This window comes from Crocuta crocuta, unplaced genomic scaffold (genome assembly GCF_008692635.1).
Source record: "Crocuta crocuta isolate KB4526 unplaced genomic scaffold, BGI_CrCroc_1.0 scaffold561, whole genome shotgun sequence".
Lineage (NCBI taxonomy): Eukaryota > Metazoa > Chordata > Mammalia > Carnivora > Hyaenidae > Crocuta > Crocuta crocuta.
In genome coordinates, this window is record NW_027530529.1 from 674,453 (window position 1) to 681,229 (window position 6,777).

Consider the following 6,777-nt stretch of genomic DNA (forward strand, 5'->3'; position numbering starts at 1 on the left):
CCCCCCCCGCCCCTTCCCCACTTGCATTCTCTCTCAAAAATAAGTAAATCTTTAAAAAATAAATAAAAGGAAACATTTAATCATTTGTTTGCAATTAATATTTCTTCTATTTTGATGAAGCTCATTTTGCATGAATATATCCAACATTTTATCATCTTCTCTTCTGTCTAAACTCCTACCTAAAACCAAGAGAAAATTCATCTACAGATCAAGAAGCATAACTAGACAGGCCCAACTCCTCAGCAGCTTGTGTACACATCTGGGGACCATCAGAAGAGTGGCTCAAAGTAATTCCCCTGTCCATCCTGGGACTGGGAACACTGCCAAGTAGAAACCTTAGAGATCATCAGGACTCTACAGTATAGTCTGGAAAAACTCTAACTTTGATTATATTCATGTCTCTGTCCTGATGGCTCTAACAACCTTTAAGCTGAAGTAAAGATACAATGACATGCAACATGCAGTGTTGCAGAATTGCATGCATGAGGGGCGCCTGGGTGGCTCAGTTGGTTAAGCATCCGACTTCAGCTCAGGTCATGATCTCACGGTTGGTGGGTTCAAGCCCATGTCAGGCTCTGTGCTGAAAGCTCAGAGCCTGGAGCCTGCTTTGGATTCTGTGTCTCCCTCTCTCTCTGCCCATCTCTTGCTCTCTCTCTTTTTCCCTCAAAAATAAATAAACATTTTGAAAATTTTTAAAAAATTGCATGCATGCACTCACAAACCAAAACCCACCAGCTAGTGGTCTCCATTACTTTGCTTGCTGCCAGAAATAGCAGGCGTTGAAAGAACAAGAAGGGGTTACCGAGAAGTACCTGTTCCACGAAGCAAATCCTTGACTGACTCACAGAAGCCTAAACAGGTTTTCAGGAGCTTCCACTGAGGGCTTCAGTCAGCAGGAGAAATGGATCAGGACACTAAGGCCTTGAGAAGAAACAAAGACCAGTTAAACTCATGGCCATTATCCTGTGATACCAATATTGCAAATCTGATTTTTACCAAAAACCTCTAAAACCAAAAAGAAAATGTCCTGCTGGCTACAAAAATATTTCCCTGTCCTCTTTTCTCTCTTTCCCTTGTCCTCTTCAGGTCATAACACATTGAATGATACAACAAAAAAGTGAAAGTCGTGCTTAAGCAGATTGTTTAAATAATGAATTAAAGAGAGAGAGAATATTTCTTGTCAGTAATCCCTGAACTTCATTTTCAAAGGCCTTAAAACTGGGGCGCCTGGGTGGCTCAGTCGGTTGAGTGTCCGACTTCGGCTCAGGTCATGATCTCATGGTTCGTGAATTTGAGCCCCACGTAGGACTCTGTGCTGACAGCTCCTTCTGTGTCTCCTTCTCTCTCTGACCCTCCCCTGCTCACTCTGTCTCTGTCTCTCTCAAAAATAAATAAAACATTAAAAAGAATTTTTTTAATGGGAAAATGGGATCATTAGGAAAATTACATAGACACATGGGTAAATGATCCTAAGTAAAGCTGGGTGAAAAAAAATCAAAATATAAAACATCTGAAGCTATAATAGCCTAGATTTATTAAGGATTTATAATTAAAACATATGTATATACACATGGGTATGAATTAGAATGGAAGTAAGTTGTATTAGGATACGAGATTTGGGGTAATGTTTTTTTATTTTCTTGAAAATTTTCTTTGATATTATCACAGTGATTTATCCATTAAAAGAAGTATAATCAAAGAACTAATTCTAGAGGGAAAACTGATGAATGCCCAAATTACTGCTATTTATTTTCAGATGCTTTAGCATGTGTCCAAGTTTATAATGGAAAAGTATTGACAGGAAATTTGACTTCTATAGAAAATAATAACAAAGCAGTCACTTTGTAAACTTAATTTAAAAAATACAACAGAGAGAATGAGGGGCTTATTTGAAAGCTTGAAAAGAAAACTTAATTTAATTTAAAACAGTGTTCAGGGGTGCCTGGCTGGCTCAGTCTCTAGAGCATCAGACTCTTGATCTCAAGATCATGATTTCATGCCCTGCATTGGGCATAGAGATTACTTAAAAAATAAAAAGATAAAATAAAAGTGTTCATTTCAGACACATGGCCTGAAGCAACCATGGTGTTGCTTCAGCTATCCTAAGGATTCCTGTGTGATGCCCACAGTGGCAGCTTTGTAGTCAGAATTCTGTATTCAGACTCCAGTCCATCACTTACTGGTTGTAGTGCCTTGGTCAAGTTACTTAAGCTTTCTAAGCCTTAGCTTCCTCCTGTTTAAAATGGAAATGTAGGTAACCCACCTCAGAAGATGGTGGGAGGTCTCCAACAATATAACACATTGTAAAGCAAGCAGTTAACACCATGGCAGCCTGCTCATATTCAGTAAGTGCTAGGTCCATTACCTTTCCATTCCCTTTTCAAAAATCCACCACATAAGAGTGGGTTTACCTGTGACTGACTTAATCATCAGGCTTTTAATAATACCATTTGCTACTTATTAACTGCCTACTAGGAGACTCAGTCAGTACCCAGCACATAGTAAGGTCCCAGTAAAGATGTGTTGAACAGATGAATAGATGGGTGGATAGATGGATGTGTGGCTGGTTGGCTGCCTTAATCTTGGTCTTCAGATGCTTAGAAGACGAGACACTGGATTTGTTCTATATATTTCTCAGGAATACAGCTACGACCAGAAAGTACAGTGAAAATCTCTATTTTTTGAGAAGAGAGAATAGGTTTGACTAAGCAAAGACCAGGCTACTGGGAAGAGCCCTTGGGAAAACCAGAGTGAAAAGGGGGCTTTTCTGTCTCTCCGAGTGTTTGGACTCTGCTGAAAAGAGTCACTCTCTCCGTCTCTGGGTCTAGCAGAGAGGATAGCAACCTGGTTGAGAATAGTAACCTGCCAGAGGTGTATTGCTCTCTTGCCTCCTTCCCTGATGCTCTGAGGGTGGACAATGCTCCGCCCACAGCAGCAAGGCCTCCAATGGTGCCAGCAACATCCTAATCAATCTTAGTAGAAGGCCTGACTCAGCTGTAACAGGCCTTCTACATGCATAGGTCCAGGTGCATGGGCTGTTGCCACCTAATTTCCTTGGACAGTTGGTGCAAGTTATAAGGAAGCAGAATTTCACGTAAAACCAAGAACAGCATTCTTGCTGGTCTAGAAGAGGGTATTGGTCTAGAAGAGGCTGCCTCATTACTGACCCTTGGACTGAGAGGAATGTTGTTTTGGTGTTGTTATGTTGGAGAGGGAATTCTAGCTTTAGCTTCCTGGTTGCAATGAGAAAAACTTCTAGCCTGAGATTTTGATTTCATTTGACTCTCACACTTGTAAAACCAGGCTTTCTACTGACACCTAGAGGCTTACTTGTAAATGTTGCTATAAATCCAAGCCTGAGGAAAACTCCATTCTTTCTCTATTCAAATTTTCAACTCCACTTGGGCCTATAGGTGTTTCCCTTCTGCAGATACTCCCAGTGGAAGAGTCTTAAAAAAGACTAAATACTATTATGATCTTGCAGTGACTGTAACTTGACACAGCTGCAGGACCAGGACAGAAACATAGAGGAAAGTCCCTCTCCTTCTCAGCTTTCTGGAGAAGGAAACAGATCATATACATGACACAAGAAATTACCATGTGAGGTAGACCCTGCCAAATAGCTAATGTGGGTGATTAGTGTCATGAATGCTATATAAATATAAAGATCTCTGTGGTCTCCAGTGGAAGAGCTTTTATGGAGGGAATGAAACTAGAGCTGGTTCTTGAGGAAGAAATAACCCAGGAAGGTAAGGTGGTAGGGGGACAGGTGGCAGGGAGTGTAGTGAAAGAGATTTGAAGTCCAGTTGATCTGCATCAAATCCTGGCTTTTCTTCACTAGCTATGACTTCAGCTAGTTTCTTCAAGTCTCTGAACATCAGCCTCCTCCTCTTCCAATGAGGATGCTCATGCCTTCCTTGAAAGCTTGCTGTATGGATTACAGATAACATGTAGAATCTGGCTTGTTCAGTGTTTAGCACACAATAAGCACTCCAATGGCAGCTTGTATTGCTGTGGATTTGACACAGGGGTGGACCCAATGTGTTCAGGAAATATGACATGAGACCATTTAGGGCAGTGTTTGTGCGGAAGCCCAGGAAGTGAGTCTGAAGCAGTGTTATGTGCTAGAGAGAACCCACGTCAGAGTCAGGAGACCTTGGTTTGAGTTCTTGATCTCATTTCAACAGGCAAGTTACTTCTTTTTCAGGACTCTCTTTCCCATCTTTACAGTGAGGGTATTGGTCTAGAGATGTGGAATCATCTAGAGAGCTTTTAAAACTTCTAATGACCATGCCGCACCCCAGACCAACTAAATCGGAATTTCTGGTGCTGGAACTCCAGCCAGCAGACTTTAAAAAAAAACAAAAACAAAAACCTTTGTTGAGATATAATTATTCACATACTTATTACATACAATTTGATGAGTTTGACCATATACATATAACCATGACATTATCACCACAATCAAGGTAATCAACACATCCATCACCTAGAAAAGTTAGTGTCTCATTTTGGTGTGTGGTAAAAACACTTAACATGAGATCTACCCTCTTAACATTTTTAAATGCACAATACTGTGCTATTAACTATGCAATATGTTGTACAACAGATTAATAGAATTTATTCATTTAGCATAACTGAAACCTTATACCAGTTGACAGCAACTCCCCATTTCCCTCTCCCCCAGCCTCTGGCAACCACCATTCTATTCTTTGCTTCCAATCGTTTGACTAGTTTAGATACCTTATAAAAGGGGAAAGGATACAGTATTTGCCCTTCTGAGACTTGCTTATTTCACTTATAATGTCCTCCATGTTCATCCATGTTGTCACAAATAGTAGGATTTCCTTCTTTTTTAAACTGAGTAATAATCCATTGGATATATAAACCACATTTTCTTTATCCATTCATCTGCTGATGGACATTTGGCTATTGTGAATAATGCTGCAATGAATGTGGGAGTGCAAATATCTTTTTGAGAATTTTGATTTCAATTCTTTTGGATATATACCAGAAATGGAATTTGTGGATCATATGGTAGTCCTATTTTTATTTTTTGAGGAACCTCCATACTATTTTCCACAGTAGCTGAATCATTTTACATTCCCACCAACAATGTACAAGTCTTCAATTTTTCATCAGCTTCACGAATACTTACCTTTCTTCTGTTTGTTTTTGTAATAGACATCCTAACAAGTGTGAGGTAATATTGTAGTTTTGATTTGCATTTCCCTTATGATTAGTGATGTTGAGCACTTTTTCTGTACCTGATGGCCATTTGTATGTCTTCTTTGGAGAAACATCTTTTCAAGTATGTTGCCCACTTTTTAATTGGGCTACTTGTTTTTCTTGCTATCAAGTTTGAAGAGTTCCTTATGTATTTTGAATGTTAACCCCCTATTAGATAAATGATTTGCAAATATTTTCTCCTGTTCTGTACTTTGCCTTTAAGTTTTGATTGTTTCCTTTACTATGCACACGCTGTTTAATTTGTTATGATCTCACTCATCTATATTTGCTTTTGTTGCCTATGTTTTTGGTGTCATACCCAAGAAATCATTGCCAAGACCAATGTCAAGAAGCTTTTCCTGTATGTTTTCTTCAAGAAGTTTCACTGTTTCAGGTCCTACATCTAAGTCTTTACTCCATTTTGAGTTATTGTTGTCTATAGTACAAGATAAGGATACAATTTCATTCTTTTGCCTGTGGATATCCAGTTTTCCAATAACATTTGTTGAATAGACTGTCCTTTCCACATTGTATGATCTCAGCACCCTTGCCAGAGATCAGTTGATAGTATATCCATGAGTTTACTTCTGGCTCTCTATTCTGATCCATTGGCCTATTTATCTGTCTCTATGTCAATACCATATTATTTTAATTACCGTACCCTTTAAATATATTTTGAAATCAGGAAATGTGATGCCTCTAGCTTATAGACAGCATATTTTTTAAAGTTCTCCAGATGATTCCAATATGCATTCAAGGTTGAGAACCATTAGACTGTTGTCATAAACCAACCTCTGTGCTCTGGAACTGAAATATGAAACACAAAGACAGAGTTTCAGCATAAAAAAGGAAGACAGTTTATTGCTTTGTCAGGCAAATGAGGCTGCAGCAGGCTAATGCCTTCAAGACTGCAAGCTCACCTGTGGTAAAAGGCTGAGGGTTTAATAGGAAAATACAGGATCTGGGTGGAATCTGGTACATGCTGTGCCGTTATGCCTTCAAGGTGGTTTCATGACTAACGCTGGCACCCGCCATCCCAGCCTCATTCCTAAGTATACACTGAAGTCAGCAAGATGTCAATATCAACACCAAGTTCCTGGAACAGAGGATTCTACAGAAAAACAAATGAAGGGAAGGGGGGGGGGTGCTTCAAGAATGAGAAAGAGAAAAATTGTTGTTTTAAGTCAAGCCTTGCTGAAACACTAGTGTGTCCATCTTGATTTCCATTCATCTTTATGTTTCTATGGTGGTTTCAAGACTGGGTGGGTGGCTCAGTTGGTTGAGTGTCTAACTCTTCATTTTGACTCAGGTCATGATCTCAGAGTCATGGGATCAAGCTCAGTATGGAGCCTGCTTAAGATTCTCTTTCTCTCAATAAGTCAGGCAGAGAAGGACAAATATCATATGTTTGCACGTATAGGAGGATTAGGAGGAACTTGACGGAGGAACAAGGGGAGAAGAAGGGCGGAAATGGTGGGGGAAAGGGAGAGAAGCAAACCATGAGAGACTCTTGAATGCTGACAAAAACTGAGGACTGATGGATGTGGG

The 6,777-nt window shown here is 39.7% G+C and overlaps 1 protein-coding gene across 2 annotated transcripts in view; it reads right to left on the bottom strand.

Annotated features, from left to right (window-relative positions):
* Positions 1 to 5,879: 5,879 nt before the first annotated feature.
* Positions 5,880 to 6,777, bottom strand: part of CLNS1A (chloride nucleotide-sensitive channel 1A) — a 52,415-nt gene continuing 51,517 nt past the window's right edge. Inside the window, exons 7-8 of one of the 2 annotated variants that reach the window (XR_013335908.1) lie at positions 6,150 to 6,340; positions 5,880 to 6,036 (exon numbers count right to left, since the gene is read on the bottom strand). The gene's annotated coding sequence lies outside the window, so the exon portion shown is untranslated. Of the gene's footprint in view, positions 6,037 to 6,093; positions 6,341 to 6,777 lie in introns of those variants that run through there. The other variant, XM_077767535.1, reaches the window with a different exon arrangement.